Genomic DNA, 23,245 nt, shown 5'->3' with positions numbered 1-23,245 from the left:
ATGACGACAGAGAGAAGACAAAGAAACAGCTCTACCAGGTGGCAATACAGTTGTGTCTCTGTACGATTTATGAATGTTTAAGGTCTCCTGGGACCCCTTTATTTCCTTAGAATATAATTCCTCTCCCCTGTTCCTGAGCAATTCTAGCCATTTAGAGATTTTTTTTTCTATCTTCCCATTTTCCCTTGGTCCCATGAAGCCAAATTGGCATCTTGTAATAAATTCTTGTGTGTTTACATTTCTTTCACTTTATTTTATGAGTTAAGAGACTGATTCGAGAGGTTAGCTATGCATCGGTGATGAAATAACCACCAACGGCTGCTTCTCAGACAATTTTAGCCACCATTCTATTTTCTGTTTCTCAGGTTTTCAACCTTAAAACCATCCTCACACCTCTCTGCTCCTGTCAATTCTCCTACTGCACAATTTTGACCCTCTTTTCTGCTCTTTTATTTCTACTCCCACTGCCCTGGTTCAGGTCCTCGCAACTCCTCCCCCTGTTCTCTGTTTCCTCTCTTTGCCAGTCATCCTGAGTGCATTTCCTCATTCATTCATTCATTCACTTGGTATCAGTTATTGAGTACTCACTGTGTGTGTCAAAGCAGCAAGATGAGTATCTCTTCCCTGTGAACCAGCCATGGCTGGGATGTGCCTTGAATTCCCCCCTAGAGCCTGGATCTTGCCTGCGTTTTCTCTGGGACACTCCTTGCATCTTTCTTGAAGTCCTGTCCCAGCTTCAAGGTTTCGGTTCCCCAGATCCCCTCATTCACACTCTCGCCTTGCCCTGTTCTCCACTGGGCATGTGGTCCCCTTTCATGTAAATTGCATCATAGTAGTGCATCCTCTGCATTACTGGGGTACACGGTGGGTCTGCTTCTTGGCAAAGTTGTGAGCCCTGGGTTTGACATGGTATTTATCATGTGGTAGTTCCTCCAGACATACTTCTAGAATTTGCTGGTAGTGAAAGGATTCTAAAAGGTACAATAGGCGGGGCACGGTGGCTCATGCCTGTAATCCTAGCATTTTGGGAGGCTGAGGCAGGTGGATCACCTGAGGTCAGGAGTTCGAGACCAGCCTAGCCAACATGGTGAAACACCATCTCTACTAAAAATACAAACAATTAGCCGGGTGTGGTGGTGCATGCCTGTAGTCCCAGCTACTCAGGAGGCTGAGGCAGGAGAATTGCTTGAACCTGGGAGGTGGAGGTTGCAGTGAGCTAAGATCCCACCATTGCACTCCAGCCTGGGCAACAGAGCAAGACTCCATCTCAAATAAAAAAAGGTACAATAGTACTATGTTCAACTCTAAGGTAGCATAAAGGTCACTAGAAATACTATGTCTTGAAAGAAAATAATATGATGGCATATGTTTATTACAGCACTTCAGTGGCTGTCATGTAGTGTGTCTATAGCTCCACCTATTTGGGAGGCTGAGGTAGGAGGATCACTTGAGTCTAGAAGTTATGGCTATAGTGTGCTCTGCCAATTGAGTGTCCACACTAAGTTCGGCATCAATATGGTGACCTCCTGGGGGTGGAGGACCACCAGGTTGTCTAAAGAAGAGTGAATCAGCAGGGGCAGAAACAGAGCAGGTGAAAACTCCCATTCTGATCAGTAGTGGGATCGTTGCACTTCAGCCTGGGCAACACAATGAGGCCCTGTCTCTTTAAAAAAAGAAAGCATCTTGAGTGTTGGTAAGTTCTCCCCTCGTCCCCATCCACTAAACAACTATCTATTTCCTTAGCCTGGGCAACATAGTGAGACCCCCATCTCTAAAAAAAATTATAAAATATAAAAAATTAGCTGTGTGTGGTGGCACACGCCTGTGGTACCAACTACTCAGGAGGCTGAGGTAGGCAGACTGCTTGGTCCCAGGAGGCTGAAGCTGCAGAACTACTCAGGAGGCTGAGGTAGGCAGATTGCTTGGTCCCAGGAGGCTGAGGCCGCAGTGAGTGGTGATTGCTCTACTACGCTCCAGCCTGGGCAACAGAGCAGGATCCTGTCTCAAAAAACAAACAGAAAAAAACCCTCAAAACCAAACAAACAAAAACACTGTGTCCTTCACCTGCTCTAGCTTTGGAGAATCCTCTATGACAAATGGCATTTAAATGGCATTATAGTCAGTTGTGTCACAAAATCGACTAAACCAAAAATTTCTGAAACTGCCACTCTGTTGTCTTATTTTCACTCCTCATATTAATTCCACTGCTGCACTTGTTTTTGTTTCTACCAATTACAAAACCTCTATTAAAATAACATAAAAGTACCTTTCTTTTTTTCCCTGAGACGGAGTCGCACCCTGTTGCCCAGGCTGCAGTGCCGGAGCGTGATCTCGGCTCACTGTAAACTCTGCCTCCCGGGTTCAAGCGATTCTCCTGCCTCAGCCTCCCAAGTAGCTGGGACTATAGGCATGCACCATCACTCCTGGCTAATTTTTGTATTTTTAGTAGAGATGGGGTTTCACCATGTTGGCCAGCCTGGTCTTGAACTCCTGACATCAGGTGATCTGCCAGCCTCAGCCTCCAAAAGTGCTGGGATTACAGATGTGAGCCATCGTGCCCAGCCAAAAGGAACTTTTGAAAGAACCCCCCAGACACCTCTGTTGCAGCATCTGAATATATTTGTTCTGATTTTCTTTAGTCCCTTCCAGGCTCTGTTCTTCAGACATTAGTATTTTTTACAGTTTCTTAATCAGAGCGCATGTACAATTTTATATTCTGCTATTTCTACTTAATATGATATTATTGACATTCTTCTACGTTGTTACATAATTAAACTTGTCAATTGCAGCATAACATTCTACAGGATATATACACTATAATTCACATAGCTATTCAAGTAATATTGAATAAGTTATGTATCCCTTTTTCACACCCATGCCTCCTTACAGATTCCACTGCAATAAACATCTTTAAATACATAGCTTGACAAAAAAGATTTATTAGGATCAATTTCCAGGAGTGAGCGAGATTGTTATTTTATTGTTATTATTATTATTATTATTGTTTTTTAGAGACAAGGTCTCACTCTGTCTCCCAGGTTAGAGCACACTGGCGTAATCACAGCTCACTGCAGCCTCAGCCTCCTGGACTCAAACAATCCTTCCACTTCAGCCTCCTGAGTAGCTGAGACTACAGGCATGTGTCATCATGCTCGGCTAATTTTTTTTTGTAGAGACAAGGTCTTGTTATGTTGCCCAGGCTGGTCTTGAACTCCTGGGCTCAAGTGATCCTCCTGCCTCGGCCTCCCAAAGTGCTGAGACTACATGCGTGAGCCACCATGCCAGGCTTGAGTGAGATTATTATGTGAAAGGGGATAAACATTTAAATCATTCTCGACACCACAGCTAAACTGCTTTCCTAAGGGCTATTACCAGTTTATGTGGCAAATTTGTACAATACATTGTCAGGATGCCCCATAACAACAGAGGAAATGGTCTATTAAATGCCAGTGTACTCTGATAGGATTTTCTGAGGGCCACACCCAATGCATAACTCAGGAGTGTTACATTCACATCCACTTATGATTTGCCAAAATTTAGGCACAGTTTATGCAAGCCCATGGCGATGTGTTTTCTGCTGCTAGGCAGCTTTCAAAATACTGTATGGTTAATTTTTCCTTGCAGATTGACTTTTCTGGAGATATATCCATATCTCCATTGTAATTGGCCCAATTCTAAAACGCTGAAAAAGGAGGCGTCGGAAGGAAGGGAGGGAATGGATGTTGGGAGTCCACAGAAACGCAAAGCCAGGAGATTTCCCAAGCTTCAGCAAGAAACCAGGGAGGCTCCGTATTTGACAGAATGTTCATCTTTGGGCTGTGATTGTTCCATCTCTCTCTCTCTCTTTTTTTTTTTTGAGACATGATCTTGCTCCGTTGCCAGGCTGGAGTGTAGTGTCAAGATCTCACTTACTGCATCCTCTCTCTTCCGGGTTCAAGCGAATCTCGTGCCTCAGCCTCCCGAGTAGCTGTGATTACAGGCGTGCACTACCACACCCAGCTAATTTTTGTACATTTGTAGAGATGGGTTTTCGCCATGTTGGCCAAGCTGGTCTCAAACAAACTCCTGGCCTCAAGTGATCTGCCCGTCTCAGCCTCCCAAAGTGCCGGGATCTGCCCGGCCCTGTTCCATCTCTTAAGTACTTTCTTTAAAATCACATTTTGGCTCAAAAAGCAAATGGGTATTTGACTGACGAAGAACAATATGGATTTTAAAAATCTCTCTGGTAGGGGAAAAGAGCAACCTAGTGGCACCCCTCATTGCTCCTCCCTATCAGAATATTTCTCACCTGTTTTCCACCCCTCGCTCCCTGACTAGGTCTCCTGGAAGAGCAGCTGGTGCACTTTGCTGTCTCTTTTGTGATAAATATTCAGCTCTTTTTCCCTCTTGCTATTTCATGGATATACGTGAGGGTGAAATCAATAATACTATACGTGAAGACTTTTAAAAACTAAGAAAAGCACGAGGTTTCAAGGGTGCAAATACTTATTAGTATTATCATCACTAATATTTTCAAAACAAGAAAAAGAAATAATATTGCTAAAAATAAGAAATTGGAAAAAATTGCTGACAGAAGTCAATTTAAGAATAAAGTTGAACATGATTTTGGAAGGCTGGTCATAAATACAAATAAATAAATATACATATATATGTTGGTATCAAATATATTGAATTTTAGGTCTAGATAAATAGGCATTTTTTGGTTTCCTAAGAAAATATTCAAAATTTTAGTTGAAAATGGTGAATATTTTCTTTCTAAACTTTATCTTAAGGCAAATATATAGGTAAGACTGTATGAAATTTCAGCTGATATACATTACTAATTATACACTGTTGGCTGGGCATGGTGGCTCATGCCTGTAATCTCAGCACTTTGGGAGGCCAAGGCAGATGGATCACTTGAGGTCAGGAGTTTGAGACCAGCTTGGCCAATGTGACAAAACCCCGTCTCTACTGAAAACACAAAAATTAGCCGGCTATGGTGGTGCAAGTCTGTAATCCCAGCTACTTGGGAGGCTAAGGCAGGAGAACTGCATGAACCCAAGGAGGTGTAGGTTGCAGTGGGCTGAGATTGCGCCATTGCACTCCAGCCTGGGCAACAGCAGAAGACTCCATCTCAAAAATAAATAACTAAACAAATAATACACTGTTAAGACTGACATCAAGGCTATCTCTGGGAATGCATTAATAGGTAAAACTCTGATATTTACCCAATAAAGTCATTGAATGCTTACACTGTTCATCTTGCTATGGTAGACACTTTAAAGGATTGAGTAAGAAAAAAAAAACTATCTTTTCCATTTATAAGCATATTTTTTTCTCATAAGGAAAGATATGATGTTTGGGTAATATGGGGTTTAAATTGCTTGTTGTTTTATTGAGGGTTGAGGGAGGTCTTATAATGTCTGGAAACTGGAATTGAATCAGCTAATGAATCAACGGTCATTATTGTTTTAAATCCCCATTTGCCAATTCTGAGATATTAAAATAGGGAATGCAGGGAACATTACAAACTGCCATTTGGTTATTTAATGTGATTTCTGGGGCACCAGGAAAGCTTCTTTGAGCAACAAACTCTCTCTCTTCCTTGTTTACTGTTCCTTAAAAGCGAATAATATCGCTATTCTCTAATTTAAGTGCATGAGGCCTCTGCTTTCAGACTCTGCCTCTTTCAAAATGGTAGAGTTAACAAGTTGAGCTGATAGTTGTTGACAACCACTTACACTTGGGATGAGTTGGTTTCAGATTTTGTCTTGAAAAGGACTTTGTTTGGGAAAGAGCTTAAGATCCAAAATATGGGATGGAGACTGCAATAAAGAGTAGAGAGGAGACTCCAGAGAAAACTCTGGCTCCCATCACAATTTGGGTTAGGATCAGCATTGTAGAAAACACTACCAACAAATCTGGAAAAGCAGGTAAATCTGTAGTCTTTCTGCAACAACACGGAACAACATGACATTCTATGAGATGACTATATAAATAGGGAAGAAAGTGAATTAATCTCCAGGAGAAATATCTAGACACTCTATTTTTATTTTTTGATACAGAGTTTCGCTCTTATTGCCCATGCTGGAGTGCAATGGCATGATCTCAGCTCACTGCAACCTTCGCCTCCCAGGTTCAAGTGACTCTCCTGCCTCAGCCTCTTGAGTAGCTGGGATTACAGGCATGCGCCACCATGCCCAGCTAATTTTTTGTATTTAGTAGAGACGGGGTTTCATCATGTTAGGCTGGTCTCGAACTCCTGACCTCAGGTGATCCACCCACCTCAGCCTCCCACAGTGCTGGGATTACAGTTGTGCACCACTGCTCCTGGTCCTCTCTCTCTCTCTCTCTCTCTCTATATATATATATATATATATGTATTTTTTTTTTTTTTTTTTTTTTTTTTAGAGACAGGGTCTCTGTATCTTGTCGCCCAGGTTGGAGTACAGTGGTGCAATCATAGCTCACTGCAGCCTTAAAGTCGTGGGTTCAAGTAATGCTCCTGCTTCAGCCTCCCGAGTAGCTGGGACTGCAGGTGCTCACTACCACATCCTGCTAATTTATGTTTATTTTTTGTAGAGAAGGAGTGGCACTACTGTTGCACAAGCTGGTCTTGAACTCCTGGCCTCAAGTGATCCTCTTGCCTCCGCCTCCCCATAGACCACTCTAGAGAACATTGCACTCAGATGGAACTTGAACCATCCAGAATAAATCAGGCCTGGGAAAGAGAGAAGAGAGGCAGCAGAGAGAGCTGTCTGAGAAGAGTATGTTGGCAGCCCAGCTGCCAAAAAGCAGTCCAGATGGTCCCAACTTAACTGAAAATGGAAATTTTCCCTGACCCTTTCATGGGCCTTGTGACAGGGATGCCTCATTTACTCAGCCCGCGGCTTTCAACCCCTCGTGGGAAGAGGAGCACACAGGTGAGTGGGTGCAGGAGCTGGAGTTAATGCTTTCAGGCGCTGGCAGGTGCAAAACTCTATGCAGGCCCCACGGCAGCATCTTGCAGGGGGTGGTACCCGCGACCCTTGAAGCCCCAGAGGGCATGTATTACGGGCAGCGCTTTGAGCTTGGCTGTCCACAGACGGCTTAAGTGTTTAACAGCTCAGTGGACCCTCTGCCTTTTCATGAGGGCAGAGGGTCAATGTGACAGCTTTCTGTACCCCAAGCTGTTGTCTGGTGTCCAGGAAAAATCAGGTCACACGAATGAATTGAAGGATAGTAAACACGGGGGATTTTATTGCCAGTGGAAGTGGTTCTCAGCAGGAACGGGAGCTGGAAAGAGGATGGAGTGGGAAGGTAATCTTCCCCTGAAGTCTGGCCATTTGTGTTTGTGGCTAGACTCTTTGAAATTCCACCATCAAGCCATCCCTCTGAAGTCAAACTGCTTCTCTCCAACATTCATCAGTTTCTTCTCTTCTCTCCTTCTCTGCTTCTCTGCCCTCTGCCAGTGGAGCCTGGGGTTTTTATGGGTACAGGATGGGGGGCAGGCCAGGGGTGGTTTTGGAAGAGGCAACATTGGAGCAGGAAAATGGGGATGCAAAGTTCTCACTTTGGGCCATGGTTCCAGGTTTGAAGGTGGGGCTTTCACCAGGGACCCCACCCTTTTCTGCCTAGAATTTCTCTGCCTCCTGTCTCTATCATTACCATGGCTTGAGTTAGGATTTTTTGACTTTACAATGGGTTTGTTGGGATAGTAAATGCATTTTCAACTTACGATATTTTTGACTAAGGCTGAGTTTATCTGGATATAGCCCTATGGCTAAGTCAGGGAGCATCTGCGTTAAATGGGTGAGGCTGATTGTTGGGAACCCACACCCTGTATCAGGTGAGCATGCATTTTACTAGACTTGGCCACTTCTTACATGTGGAAGATGTGAGAAAGTCTACATCACCCAGTGACTTTCGTTCTCCAATTTTTTTTTTTTTTTGAGATGGGGTCTCACTTTTTCACCCAGGTTGCAGTGCCGTGGTGCAATCTCGGCTCACTTCAACCTTTGCCTCCGAGGCCCAAGCAATCCTTCCATCTCAGCCTCCTGAGTAGTTGGGACTACAGGTACACACCATCACGGCCAGCTAATTTGTTATATTTTTGGTACAGACTGGGTTTCTCCATGTTGCCCAGGCTGGTCTCGAACTCCTGAGCTGGGAGATTTACCTGCCTCAGCCTCCCAAAATGGCGGGATTACAGGTGTGAGCCACCATGCCAGCCCCAAACTTACTTTTCTGTAAAATAGTTTGGGACTGAACACAGAGATTCTTAATCACCTTGTTTCTTTCAGATGTGGGGACTCAGTGGAATGTACCCATCCAGGCAAGCAGTGGTTTTGCCTGTACCTGGTGCCTGATCCCTGGTCGGGAGCAGTGTCCCTGCTTTCCCTAAGGGAGGATCTGTTCCAAAACCTTTCATTTGCACAGCTGTCAGTTACAACCTTCTATGAAATTGTTCTCAGGACTTAAGTCTTGTAAAACAGCCCAAACTCCCTTAAATTCTTTCTTGAAAGGGCCTGTATTATGTGAGGAAGTGCTAACCCCACCCTTGGGCCTGGTTCCTGCTGGGCAGTTTAGAAAGAAAGCTGAACAGTGAGCTTTCCCGGCCCATTATTCAGCTCTGAAAGGTAATCAAAGGGAATACCTTTCCTTCTATTATCCTATTGCTGAGTTTTACGGAGTTTTATATAGGACTGCCTCTGAATACAGACGTGTTCAAAGAAGGCAAGAACCTAATATAAACAAGAATTTCCAAACAGTGCTTGTTCAGATGATCTTATTCAGATGGCTTAGCACTGCCAGGTTCCTAAAGGTCAAGGAGCCGTCACCACTGGGGCCTCCAGAGGACTGAATTCACCTCCACAACTGAATCTCCTGCCTGCCAGATGCCCAAATAGGCCATGGGGGCAGGGCACTTGCTTTACATTTCATATAAATGGGATCATACGGTGTGTACTCTTTTGCATCTGGCATTTTTGCTCAAGCTCATTTTATGAGAATTCATCATATTGTTGCATGAAGCTATAGTTGTTCATTTCAATTGCTGTATGGTTTTCCATTATAGAAATAGACCACTATTTATTCCTTCTACTCACATGATATTTGGGCTATTTCCAGTTTGGAGCGTCTATTGGTTTCCTAGTGTTGTTGTAACAAAGGAGCATAAATTTAGTGGCTTAAAATAACACACATTTGTTATCTTATAGTTCTAGAGGTCAGAAGTCCAAAATGGGTCTGCAGGACTATTTTACTTTTGGAGGCTTTAGAAGGGAATCCAATTCCTTGCCTTTTGAAGCTTCTAGAGGCCACATATATTCCTTGGTTCATGGTCCCTTTTTCCATCTTCAAAGCCAAGAACATAGTATTGATAGATGCAGGAGGAAAATAAGGGGGAAGGTACCCAGAGAACCTCCCACTGGCCTGCACACTGGGAGGATGAGGTGCAGCCTTGGGAAGTTTGTGCCATTTGCAGCGGGGAGGAGCCGAGCCTCTCCTGTTCCTGTGTGGTAACCTGGGATTCATTCTGTGAGATGAGGGTGTGTTAACAGGAACCCTTCTCACTTTGCTGAGTTGTTTTCCTTTTCACCCAATAAATTCCACTCCTTACCCTTTTATATGTCCGCGAGCCTAATCTCTCCTGGTCCTGTGACCAGGACCTGGCTTTTTCTACAACAATATTTTTTTCTCCTCTCTCAACTCTGCTTCCATCCTTATTTCTTCTAACATTGACCATCTTGTGTCCCTCTTAACAGCATCCTTGTGATTACATTGGGCCCACCTGAATTATCCAGAATAATCTTCCCACCTTAACTTTATCACATCTGCGAAGTCCCTTTTGCCATGTAAGGTAACACGTTTACAATTTCCAAGGATTAGGCTGTGGTTATCTTTGGGAGGCCATTCTTCAGCCCGCTACAGAGCCTTATGAATAAACTTGCTCTTGACATTCATCTATATGTCCTAGGATGTACACATTCTGCATTTCCTTTGGATGTACACCTAAGAATGGAACTGCTGAGTTAGGGTATGCATATGTTCCGCTGGTAGATCCTTGCAAAAACAGTTTTCCAAAGTGGTGCGAAGTTACATTCCTACCAACAGCATATGAGTTCCAGTTGATGTGCATCATCTCCAACACTTAACCACTGCGATTATATAGAAGTGTCTCATTGTGGTTTAAACTTGCACATCTTCGATGACTATTGAAGTTGAATAGCTTTTCATATATTTATTGACCATTTGGATGCCCTCTATTGTGAAGTATCTGTTTTTTTTTTTCTTTTGCCCATTTTCCTAATGAGTGGTCTTTTCCTTATTGTTTTGTAGGAGTTCTTTATGTATTCTGGGTCCAAGCCCTTTATCATGTATTTGTGCTATAAATACCTTCTCCTACTTTGTGGTCTGTCATTTTACTCCTTTAATGGTATCCTTTGATGCAAAAATATTTCTAATTTTAATGCAGTCCAGTGTCTACAAGGAAATCTCAAGAAAAAATTTAAAATATTTTTAACTGAATGAAAATGAAAACACAATTTATCGAAATTTATGGAGTGAAGCCAAAGCAGTGCTTGGAGGGAAATTTATGCCGTGAAATACTTATGTTAGAAAAGAAAGGTCTTGAGTTGCTAATATAGGCTCCCATCTTAGAAACTAGAAGAGTAAATAAATCCTAAAGCACGCAAAAGGATAAAACAATTATAAAGAACAAAAATCAATGAAATTGGAAACAGAATATAATTGAGAAAATCAATAAGACCAAAAGTTGGTTCTTTGAAAAGATCAATAAAACTGAACACCTTGATATCAAGATTTTCCTGGCTTCATAAAACATGTTGAGAAGTATTCCCTCTTTATTTATTCATTAAAAGAGTTTCTTTAAATGTTGGTAGAATTTAAATAGCCAGGGGTGGTGGCAGGCACCTGTAATCCCAGATACTCCAGAGGCTGAGGTAGGAGAATCGCTTGAATCTGGGAGGCAGGGGTTGCTGTGAGCCAGGATCGCACCACTGCACTCCAGCCTGAGTAACAGAGTTAGACTCTGTCTCAAAAAAACAAAAAAAAAAAAGTTGGTAGAATTTACCAGTGAAGCCATCTCGTTTTGTGTTTTTTTGTCATACCATTTTAAATTCATTGCTTTAATTGCTTTATTATAATTTTTTAGTTCTTTTGTTAGTTTTTGCATGTCTTGGTTTTTAATTTGTTTTAATTAAACAAATTTTAATTTGTTTTAATTTGTTCATTTCATTACAATTTTCAAATTATGGGCATAAAGTTTCCCATCATATCTTTTTTTTTAAAAATGTAGGTTTGATTGTGATGTCCTTCTTTTGAATTTCGTGTATTGTTTGTGTCTTCTCTATGTTAATTGGTCTTGTCTTTTATTGATCTTTTTGGTATTGTTGGTTGACTGATTGTAGATTTATTTTCTATTTTACTAATTTCTGCTTTTTTTCTTTCTTTTTAGAATTAGATTGGATTTTTTATTATTTTCTAAATTATTTCAATAGATTCTTTTTTAAATTTTTAATTTTTTATTTCAATAGGTTTTTGGGGAACAGGTGGTCTTTGGTTACATGAATAAGTTCTTTAGTGGTGATTTCTGAGATTTTGGTGCACCCATCATTCAAGCAGTGAATGCTGTGCCCCATGTGTAGTCTTTCATCTCTCACCACCCCCCACCCTTTCCCCCAAGTCCCCAAAATCCAATGTATTACTCTTATGTCTTTGCGTCCTCACAGCTTAGTTCCCACATATGAGTGAGAACATATGATGTTTGGTTTTCCATTCCTGAGTTACTTCACTTAGAATAATAGTTTCCAATTCCAACCAGGTTGCTGAAAACGCCATTATTTTGTTCCTTTTTATGGCTGAGTAGTATTCCATGGTGTGTGTGTGTGTGTGTGTGTATATATATATACCACATTTTCTTTATCCACTTGTTGATTGATGGGCATTTGGGCTGGTTCTATATTTTTGCAATTGCAAACTGTGTTGCTATAAACATGTATGTGCTATAAACATAGATTCTTAGATCATTGGTTTTCACTTTTTTTCTTTTCGAATATGTGCATTTTAAAGCTATAAGTTTTCTTCTAAGCTTGGCTTTAAATAAATCCCACAAATTGTGAAATGCAGAAATTTAAGTGTGGCTTAATTCAAAATATTTTCTAATTTCCATTGTGATTTCTCCTTTGACTTATGGGTATCATAAGCATATTGATTAATTTCCCAACATATGGAGATTTTTCTCCTTAACTTTTTGTTATTTATTTTTAGTTTTAACTGCAGTTGGAGAAAATACTCTAATCTTGGTATTGCAAATTCTCAGTACCTTGGTAGCTCTCCAATGTCCTAAAAAATGTTTTTATATTTATCTCAGCTTTCTAGTTGTTTTCAGAAACAAGTTTGATACAGAGTAACCTATCAGTTATTGCCAGAAACATAACTACCACCAGTGATAATTTAATTAATTGTGACACCATCACAATCTGTAGATCACCAGTATCCCATTTTCCATTAGTTAAAAAACAAACAAACAAACAAAAACCAAAAAAAAAAAAAAACAGTCATCATTGCATCCATGGCCAGAGAGTTAAGCAACTCAACCTCAGCATTCTATCTCATTTTCTCCAAAGCCCATGTTGTATTACTAACATGCTGTTTATTACATTTATTACTGCTTCCAAGGTCCCCTCTGACAGATTCCACATTTTCTGTCTAAACTTATTTATAGGGCCGGGTGTGGTAGCTCATGCCTGTAATCTCAGCACTTTGGGAGTCTGAGGTGGGTGGATCACCTAAAATCAGGAGTCCGAGATCAGCCTGGCCAACATGGTGAAACCCTGTCTTTACTAAAAATACAAAAATTTGTCAGGCTTGGTGGTATGCACCTGTAGTCCCAGCTACTTGGGAGGCTGAGGCAGGAGAATCACTTGAACCCAGGAGGCGGAGGTTGAAGTGAGCTGAGATCGTGCCACTGCACTCCAGCCTGGGTGACAGAGTGAGACTCTGTCTCTAAATAAACAAACAAACAAACTGATTACCTTCTGTCTTAACTTGGTCCTCTCACCATACTTTTTCAATAGTCTTCTCCCTCTTGTTTACAAACAGCAAATGCATGTCATATTTCTCTGCTCATGTTATTCTCAGCCTCTTCTCACTTCTCTTTGGAATATCTACTCTTTGGTTATTTTTGTTTAACGTATAAGAAAAGAAGGGGAAAAAAAGATGAAATGTGTGTCACTAAAATTGCCTCAAACACCAGTAGTGGCATGAGTCACAGTTTTAGAAACTGAGCTGGTGTGAGAAGCAGGGCTTTTGCCCCCTGGTGGGGAAAGGAGGATGCCCCAGGACCCACGGTGACTTATTGGAGGATGTTGTCCACGGAACTGACATGTCTGGTGGGGAATCCATCACAGGACCTGCATAACAATTTACATTTTGAGTTTTCCATTCCAGCCTCAAAATCCCCCAAATGGCACATGATTCTAGAAACACTTGTTTTACTTAGGTAGGATTTTATAGATACATACATGTGCTACAAATAAATATTGCTTCCAAAGCTGCTCTGAAACCTTAGCCAGCTTCTAAGATGGGCACTGCTCTTGACTGGAGATAGAAATAACTGTAACGTTCATATGAACAGGATTCACAGTATTACTCATATTTGGTTCCTGGAAAGAGGGCAGTAATGACTGGATTCCCCAGGGCAAAACAGAAACAAAAAGCCCTCTTTAGATGAGAATGGGTTTGGTCAAATGTTTTTGGTGCCATGGGTTTGTTATTTCTTTCTGAAACTTATTTGAAGAGTAACGCCAACTGTCCCAGGCAGACTAAAAGTGACCCTAATTGTCAAGCTCTCAAGAAAAGGCAGTTCCACTGAGTCCCTGTGTCTCCCTTTCCAAGACTCAACCCCTCTGCCGCAGCCTAAGGCTACTTCCTCTCCTTTCCTTAGTGGAGATGAAGACTAGCTGGTCACTAACTGCCAAATAACTACCCCTTGCTACTGGATTCCACGACAGTGAACCTGCGCTTCAGCTTTCTCCCTACAATAATCTCCTTTGCTTTAACCTTTCCTCACGGGCCCTAAGTTTGTCTCACCCCTAATCACCGCTAAAAAAGATGGAACTGAATACAGCATGGAGTTTAACAGTGGGACAAAGAAAGGAACCATTTCACCCTAGATTTGTGTGTTCTGCTGAAACACAGGGCTGGTTTCATGTCTTCCTAAGTATTTCATTACAATGAAGAAAACACAGTTCTTGTTGGATGAGATGCCTGTTGAGGTGTTGCAAACATGATGATGTCATGTCCAGGGGAGGAAAATGAATATCCCAGGGTTTGAAACCAACTCCCTAGGCAGATGAAGTTAGCAGAGCAAGAACCTTGCCAGCACAACCAGTGGTAAACACACGAAGGTAAATATGGATATGGCCTTTGCTTCAATGGGATTCCAAGTCCTGGGAATGCCAAGAAGTATATATGTCTTTGGGGCCGCCAAATACCTACAGTGTTGTCTTATACATCACAAGCAGTAAATACACTTACCAACAGACACGGAGAGGGAGTTTCCTTAGCCTCTTTCCTTTATGTGAATTTGAAGCCGCCTGAGCAGAGTACAGATGTGGCAATTTACTCAAGTTCTGCCCTTGGTTTTCCACTTCTGTTAGGGTCTTTGAGGGATTCCAACAGACAACATTCCCTTCACTGCCTGATTTATGAACCAATTAAGAAACAAAGTGGCCAGGCGCGGTGGCTCACGCCTGTAATCCCAGCACTTTGGGAGGCCGAGGCAGGTGGATCACAAGGTCAGGAGTTCGAGACCCAGCCTGGCCAAGATGGTGAACCCCGTCTCTACTAAAGATACAAAAAATTAGCCTGGCTTGGTGGTGTGCACCTGTAATTCCAGCTACTGGGGAGGCTGAGGCAGGAAAATTGCTTGAACCCAGGAGGCAGAGGTGGCAGTGAGCTGAGATCCTGCCATTGCACTCCAGCCTGGGTGACAGGGTGAGACTCTGTCTCAAAAAAAAAAAGAAAAAAAGCAAGTGTGGGCACAATGGCTCATGCCTGTAATCCCAGCACTTTGGGAGGCTGAGGTGGGAGGGTTGCTTGAAGCCAGGAGTTTGAGACCAGCCTGGGTAATATAGCGAGACGCCCATCTCAACAAAAAATAAAAAGTTAGCCAAGCGTGGTGGTGCATGCCTGTAGTCCCAGCTACTCAAGAGGCTGAGGCAGGAGGATTGCTTGAGCTTGGGAGGTTAAGGCCTCAGTGAGCTGTGATCGTGCCACTGCATTCAGGCTGGGTGATAGAGTGAGAGCCTGTCTCAAAAAAGAAAAGAAAGAGGCTGGGCCTGGTGGCTCATGCCTGTAATTCCAGCACTTTGGGAGGCCGAGGTGGGTGGATCATGAGGTTAAGAGTTCAAGACCAGCCTGGCCAAGATGGTGAAACCCCATCTCTAATAAAAATACGAAAATTAGCCAGATGTGGTGGCGGGCACCTGTAATCCCAGCTACTAGGGAGGCTGAGGCAGAGAATTGCTTGAACCTGGGAGGCAGAGGTTGCAGTGAGCTGAGATCGCGTCACTGCACTCCAGCCTGGGGGACAGAGCGATACTCCGTCTCAAAAAAAAAAAAAAGAAAAGAAAAGAAAGAAAGAAACAAAGTGAGAGAGATGACAAGTGGAGGCTATAATACCACTTTCTTATGCTGACATTGAAAAGATAGCTTATGTCTGTGAGCAAATAAACCTCCCAATACTGAACCCCCCTCACAGCAGCCTGGACTATGGCAGCCTCCCACCCTGGACCTGCCCCACTCCAGCCCACCCCTGACTCCTGCCCTCTGATGGCAGGGTAGCTGTCAAGGAGGAAACCAGAGAGGGGCTGAGCCAACCACACCAGTTTATTCTCTCTAAAGTTCCTATCAGCTAAAGCACTCCATCTTCTCTGAGCAGAGGTAGAGAGAGAGCCGGATGTCACATAAACAGAGCCACTTCCTCCTGAAACAACTATTCATTGTGGGAAATAAGTTACTTCCAAATCCTACCTACCCTGATGCCTTACCTCCCTTAGGGACTGTGGTCTTGAGTCCCTCACCATTGCACACCCAAGCATCTTGGCAGAGCTAATCTTTCATAGAGATGATAAAGTGTGTGTGCATGAGCAGGCATATATGTGTGCATGTATGTGAGGATGAACAAATCCACATATATGTATGCATATATATCTGAGTTTGCATGTGTATGTGTGTGTGAATGTGTGTATAGGTTTGCCTGTGGTGCAAGTGTGGTGTGCGTTATGAGTTTGCATATGAGCTTGTGAGTGTGTAAGTGTACATGAGTATGTGCAAGGGCACAGGTGTAGGCATGCGGGTGTGGGTGTTCATGTGTGCCTAAATGTTCATGTACATAGCTATGCCTATAGTATAAGTAGGTGTGTGTGTAAATATCAAGCTTTGGAACCAGGCTTTCAGGTTTCATATTTGGGCAGATTCATTCCAAGAAACATTCCTTGAGTATCTATGATGACCAATGACTGTGGCAACCATAAGGAGGAGTATTACATTTCTCTGGATGCAAAAGGCTTATAAGCAAGTAGAAGAGACAGACACATAAGCAACCCTCTGCAACACAAGACAAAAGATATTAAATGCCATTGTTATAACACAAGAAGAAGAATTGTTCTGACTTGCTGAATGTTTGAGGTCAGCTTGAGAGGAGATAGGAGGTGACAGGAGGGCCGTTCAGGCACAGGAATAACATGAGCTCAGGCCCCAGGTAGAAATATAGGGCATGTTTAAGCAATGAGTAATTCGTTGTGCCAGGCACATAAATTAACACGAGAGTTACAACATCAGATCAGATCAAGGATAACATCTGGCCATTCCTCACTATATTTCACAGGGCACACGTTGATGAAGGAGGGGGATGGCCAATTAGTGGGGAACTCGGACTATTGTACTAAGAAGTGTGAACTTCCTTTCTTAAGGTAAAGGGAAGCCATTGTGTTAGAGTGGAGCCGGGGAAGGCAAGGGTGGGATAAGAATTTCAGGGTTAAGAAGCTATTGCATTGGTCTACATGAGTGATAATGAGGGGGTCAAAGGGGTGACATAGTTTACAGATACACTCAGTGGTTTTTTATTAGGCTGAAGGGAGGTTTTCCAAATCTGGTGACTGGTCATTTAATGGTGTCACTAACAGGGCTAAGGAGGAAGTGGATGATGGGGTAAAGAAGTTGAACTTAAATTTGAACTACTGTGTCTCCGCTGATAATCACTCAGTGCTATGCTTCGTGCACCCAACCCCCACACAGATGTGGACTTTTGGGAAATGCGTCCTCTTGCTGGCTAGGCATCAAAGAATGAGTATTTCCTTTGTCACCATTGCCTCATCTTCCAGAGAAAACTCTTCACTTCTGGAGGAAGCCAATTTCTCTTTCATCTGGAACCTTTTATCTCTAATAACATTATCTCTATAGTTTTAACTCAAGAAAGGTCTCGGTTTGAGTCTTCAGTTGGAGCCCTGAGGAAGCAGGTTCCAAGAACAAAGGAGAGATTGCTCTTTCTCTGGTCTTCTCTGCTCAAACAATAGCAAGCTACCTTCTGGACACTACAGTGGGCATGTCCAGTGGTGCATGACCTGACAGAGAGATGCAGGGACTCAAAACAGGTACATTTGTTGTGTCAAGGTACATTTGTGAGTACAAGGAAGAGTCACATCCAGGAGAGGACAGGCTGAAGAGGAGCTTCAACCAATAGATGGGGCTCTGCTGGGGCCACGAGGATGTCGGCAGGGAAGCCTCGGAGCGCCACAGCAGGGTAGAAGGCCTCGGGCTGCAGAATTCAGCAGGACTAGGGGCTAAATGTGTGATGAAGTTGGAAAGGCGAACACAACAGCAATTGAAGTGGATTCCAAGAATAAAAAATGATTCGCCAGAAATACGCCAGGACACAGGCAGCTAAAGCCAACAAAGGGGTGGATTCCCAAGATGGGGACCTGAGAATCCAAAGGGATCGAAAAATCAAACATAGCCAGGCACGGTGGCTCATGCCTATAATCCCCACACTTTGGGAGGCCAAGGAGAATAGATCACTTGCGCTCAGGAGTTCGAGGCCAGCCTGGGCAGCATGGCAAGACCACATCTCTACAAAACACAACAATTAGCCAGGCGTGGTGATGTATACCTGTAGTCACAGGTACTCGGGAGGCTACGGTGGGAGGATCACTTGAGCCTGGGAGGTTGAGGCTGCAGTAAGCCATGATTACGCTACTGCACTGGAGCCTGGGTGACAGAGTGAGACTTTGCCACAAAAATAATAATAATAAAACAGAAAAACCAAACATCAAATAATGCAAAGACACATGGGCTTGGGGCAATTCATGGCTTTAAGGGGTGAGGTGCAATGTCAGAAAGAGGCGCAGGCACTGGGGTTCTTTAGTCTGGAGAAGAGATGGTAGCTGTTACCTAAATCATAAGCTCCTGGAAGGCAGAGAATACAGATCTGATGTCTTGATTAGCAGGTAATAAATGGATATTGGTTGAATGATTGCTTACTTAAGTAAGCCCTTCAAGGGGAGATTCTCTTAATTGCTACCTCATACCTCAGAATGGCTTTGATTTTCTCATTTCTCTTTTTTGCCCTGGCAGCTGTTACTGCCTCAGCAAGCTAAAGCTGTTGCTATTTCAGCATCATTGCTAAGAAGGGCATTGAAGCATCTTTACGTCAGGCTGAGCTCACTCATCCAGATTAATTCCCTAGATGTCCAGCATCATTTCTGGTAAAGTCACCTTTTGGTCTGAACAAAAAGCAGATAACTCACTTTATCTGTGAGTTTTTTATCTTGTTGACAAACCAAAATTCTTATCCATTTCCATTTCTGTGGCAATTTAAGAAATTGCTAGCTGAAGAAATGTGGACTTTGGAAGGACACATTAAGCCTGCACTTTGCTCCTCACTATCATGTGAATGCCTCAGTGTCCTGGCCATTTCTGATTCGGTTCTGGGAGGATTACAGAAACATCATGATTACTGTGCTCTCTAAGCCTCTCACTGGTTTTAAGGAGGAGGCTGATTTCCACTTTTATTTATAGAAACTTCGAGAATGATCTCCAAAGCTCAAGAGTTCAAGAAGCTATGGAGAATCTTAGTGATTGAGAGGACATTTGGGTTCATCTAAACCAGGGGTCCCCAACCCGCAGGCCATAGACCAGTACTGGTCTGCGGCCTATAAGAAATGGGGCCACACAGGAGTGAGTGGTAGGCAAGTGAGCACGACCACCTGAGCTCCGCCTCCTGTCAGATCAGCAGTGGCATTAGATTCTCATAGGAGCGTGAACCCTATTGTGAACTGTGCATACGAAGGATCTAGATTGCATGCTCCTTATGAGGACCTAATGCCTGATGATCTGAGGTGGATCAGTTTCATCTGGAATCCATCAACCCCAACCAACACGTCTGTGGAAAAATCATCTTCCACAAAACCAGTCCCTGGTGCCAAAAGGGTTGGGGACTGCTGATCTGAGCCCCTTCTGTGTCAGAGTGTGGCTTGCCTAAGGTTCTTTGACTAAGTGGCATGTTGGTGCTTTGAACTGAGCAACTGCGAATCTACTATGTCATGCCTTCTCATCGATGGAAGTACTTGCAGTGGATCCAGATATTTAAAATGAATGCAAAAAGGGGGGATTAAAAATACAGTAAAAATGCAGTGAAAACAAAAAAATGTAAAAATAAGGAAAAGTCCTTTTTTTATTTTTCTTTTTTGAGACAGGGTCGTGCTCTGTCACCCAGGCTGAAGTGGACTGGCACAATCACAGCTCACTGTAGCCTCAACCTCCTGGGCTCAAGCAATCCTCCCACCTCAGCCTCCTGAGGAGCTGGGACTACAGGCTCACGCCAACATGTCCAGCTAATTTTTTATTTTTTCAAGACCAGCCTGGGCAACATAGCAAGACCCCATGTTGCCCAAGCTGATCTTGAACTCCTGAGTTCAAGCAATCTGTCTGCCTCGGCTTCCCAAAGTGCTGGGATTACAGGTGTGAGCCACCACGCCAGGCGTGAAAAAAAGTCTTAAACAACAACAAGAAAATAATGCATATAGTATTTGCTCTCTAGACCAGGTAATCATTCTGCTAAACATGTTGCTGTGTCCAAAAGACAAAGCCTTCTCAAACTGTCAAAATGTGTTTCTCAAAAGTTCATTATATTCTTTCTTCTCTGCAAAAATGACAAGCAGTTACCATCTTTTTCTGAGCAAATAATGACAACCCCTAGCACCCAACACTATGAAAATTCAGGTATATTAAGTTTAGCCCATCATCTGTCTCAGTTTTTGTCCCCTAAAACAAAGGAAAATTATAGGCACAGTGCTAACAATGGAAATGTGAGTTTTTTCCTCCTTTGGTCTTTTTGTTGCTAGGGTGTAAGTCCATGTGTGTTGTAAAACTCTCTCCCATCTGGCTGGTTCTTGAAACTTCTCTGGGTCGCAGTTCTTACAGTTGAGCAATTAATTCTAACACTTGGAAACTGCTGAAATGAAGGAGATTTCAGAGAAAATAGCTCATGACCTTATGCCTTTGTGTGTTTTACTGAGAACTGACCTCCTGCATTACTGGGAAAGAAAAATCTATTAAAATCTCTTGGGTGAATACTTCAGCAGGCTGATTTCATTTTGAAGTGAATCATTTGGTGCATTTTAGAAGGCATGATAAATGATGTCATCTCAAATATTAATATAAACCCTGGATAACATGCTTTTTACTCAGATTCAGAGTTTTATTACAGTATTGTAAGAATTCCATTAGGCCACACCTACACCATTTGAAGTCTGGTGAGATGCAAGGGTGGAGGAGCAACACTACTTGATACTGTCAAATCCCCAAAACTAGAAAGTATCTATGAATTAACCTGACAACAATAAAACCACACAAAGTTATGGGAGAAAAATTCTAATAAAGGGTATAAAAGAACAACTAAGTAAACAGATATATATATCATGTCTAATGGATGGGCAAACTTAGCACCAAATAGATGTTAATGCACCCTAAATTAGTCTAAGTCAATGCCATTTTAATCAAAATCTCATGATAATCCGTAAATTGGAAAAATTAATTCTAAAATGTATAAAGAAAAGTCCACAAATAGTCAAGGGAATTCTGAGAAACAAAAGCAAAGGACTAGCTCTATTAGACAGTAACCCGCATTACAAAGCATAAACATATGGCAAGGTAATGCCCTGATGGGCAGAACAGGAAGTTTAGAAACAGAATCATGTGGCCAGATGCGGTGGCTCATGCCTGTAATCCCAGCACTTTGGGAGGCCGAGGCAGGTAGATCACTTGAGGTCAGGAGTTTGAGACCAGCTTGGTCAACATGGCAAAACCCCATCTCTACCAAAAACACAAAAATTAGCTGGGCATGGTGGCGGGTGCCTGTAATCCCAGCTACTCGGGAGGCTGAGGCAGGAGAATGGCTTGAACCTGGGAGGTGGAGGTTACAGTGAGCCAAGATCGTGCCGCTGCACTCCTGGGCGACAGAGTGAAACTGTGTTTCAAAAAAAAAAAAAAAAAAAAAAAAAAAAACCACCACCCCCATCACCAAAAAGAAGAAACAGAATCACATGTATATGGAGAATTGGCATATGATAGAGGTGGCATCACCGATCAGAGGGGAAAAGGCAGGTACAATAAATATATCTTGGGAATTGTCGCTCACTCTGCAGAAAAACAAATAGATTTAAATAAAATTTAAAATTTAAATTTATTTTATTTATTTAGAGACAGAGTCTTGCTCTGTCACCCAAGCTGGAGTGCAGTGGCATGACCTCGGCTCACTGCAACCTCCATCTCCCAGGTTTAAGCAATTCTCTTTCCTCAGCCTCCCAAGTAGCTGAGATTACAGGTGCCTGCCACCACATCTGGCTAATTTTTATATTTTTAGTAGAGCCAGGTTTCACCATGTTGGCCAGGCTGGTCTCGAACTCCTGACCTCAGGTGATCCACTCGCCTTGGCCTCCCAAAGTGCTGGGATTACAGGCATGACCCACTGTGCCTGGCTGAAATTTATTTTAACAATATATGATAATGTACAATTATATTGATACATAACACATATATTAATATTTACTGTTTATAAAGATTTAAATGATTTCAATGAATTAAAAATCACAATATAAAGAAAAAAAGAAATGCCAAATAGTTTTAAGACTATAAAACTACTAATAAGAAATCTAGAACTATCTTTTTTTTTTTTTTTTAAAGGCAGAGTCTTGCTGTGTTACCCAGGGTGGAATGCAGTGGTGTGATCATAGCTCACTGCAGCCTTGACCTCCTGGGCTCCAGTAATCCTTCTGCCACAGCCTCCCCAGTAGCTGGGACTACAGGCATGAGCCATCATGCCCAGTTAATTGCTTTTTTTAGAGACAGGGCCTCACTACGATGCCCAGAGTAGTCTTGAACTCCTGATGTCAAGCGATTCTCCCACCTCAACCTCCCAAAGTGTTGGGATTACGGGCATGAGCCACTGCACCCGGCTAGAAGAAACATCTTTATAAGCTTAGAGTGGTACAGTAGATTGAGAAAAGTAACAACTGCACTGGCAGCTTCTCCCAGCAGGAGGTGGGGGCTTTTATTTGACTCCTTGAGTTTGGGTGTGGCCATGTGGCTTGTTTTGGTCCACTGGGCATTAACAAATGTGAAGAAGGAGAGGCTTGGAAAGCTCAGGTCCACCAGGCTTGCCTTCTCCTGCGCTGGAATCCCGGAGCCGCCGTGTGCGGAACCCTGGGCTGCCCTGCTGGAGGGTGAAAGGCCGTGTGGAGTAAGAGGCCCAGCCATCCCTGCTGGGGCCATGATGTGAGTGAGGCCCCCCAGATCATCCAGCCCCCGCCCATCAGGCCCCGTTCAGAAGCAATCAGTCCCACAGCAATGAATCCTTGTTGGCTTAAGCCACTATGCTTTGGTGTGGTTTGTTACACAGCAAAAGCTAACTGATTCAAGCAGGGCACAAAAAGTGTAAATCTCAAAGGAAAAATTAATGGATTTAACAACATCAAAAGTAAACACCCTAGATGAAAGGTAACAGACAGGAGACAGGCTGGAAGAAAATATTTTGCAGAACCAGGACTGAAGATTAAAATGTAAAAAATCTAAGGGACACTTGCAATTGCAAGAAAAAAGTTTTAAGTAGGCAAAACCTGAATGAGAAGTGCACCAGAAGTAAAACCAGAGTAGTTAATAAATATGTGAAGAGACTCTCAAACTCATTAGTAATCAAAAAAAT

Source organism: Gorilla gorilla, chromosome 17 (assembly GCF_029281585.2).
Source record: "Gorilla gorilla gorilla isolate KB3781 chromosome 17, NHGRI_mGorGor1-v2.1_pri, whole genome shotgun sequence".
NCBI classification, from domain to species: domain Eukaryota; kingdom Metazoa; phylum Chordata; class Mammalia; order Primates; family Hominidae; genus Gorilla; species Gorilla gorilla.
This window is presented reverse-complemented; position numbering follows the sequence as displayed.